Source organism: Borostomias antarcticus, assembly GCF_949987555.1.
Source record: "Borostomias antarcticus genome assembly, chromosome: 4".
In the NCBI taxonomy this organism is placed as follows: Eukaryota; Metazoa; Chordata; class Actinopteri; order Stomiiformes; family Stomiidae; genus Borostomias; species Borostomias antarcticus.
The window spans coordinates 31,814,477-31,815,033 of record NC_140237.1 but is presented as its reverse complement, the minus strand read 5'-3'; positions in this window follow the sequence as shown (position 1 = coordinate 31,815,033).

The window sequence follows — 557 nt, the reverse complement described above, 5'->3', positions numbered from 1 at the left end:
ATACATATCCTGTGTGGGAAAAAAAAAAAAAAAAAAAAACTCTACATGAGCCGTTTGTCACTCAGTCGCCGGGAGGCGACAGCAGATGAGTCTAATCCAGCCACTCGTTTCTCTGTTCTTCTACGGTCGGAGGTTCAACAATTATGAACAGTGGTTCGCATGCGTTGTTTAGTCCATAACAGTATCTTCTTCATGACAATATCAGAGCTCTTTGGAGTGAACTGAGATGGTAGCAAAGTCCAAAAATAATAATAAAAAAAAAAAGAAAAAGAAAGAGAGGGGGGGGGGGGGTGCGCAGTGGTGGAAAGCAGACTGGATTCACTGGGGTGGGAGAAACCCTGACAGAGGTAACCCCTCTCCCCACCCAAAAAGGGGCACCGAGTCAGACTGCAGGTGGGTACAAAATGGCTCAAAGAGTTGTAGTGAGACAGCATTTGGTGTAGTACCTTTTGTCGTAACGATATTCCCCCCATCATGTTCAGTGTTCACAGTGTTTGATTCCTCGGACTAATAGCAGCAGTAAGCAGTCCCCAAGTCGACCGTGACGGCACCACCCA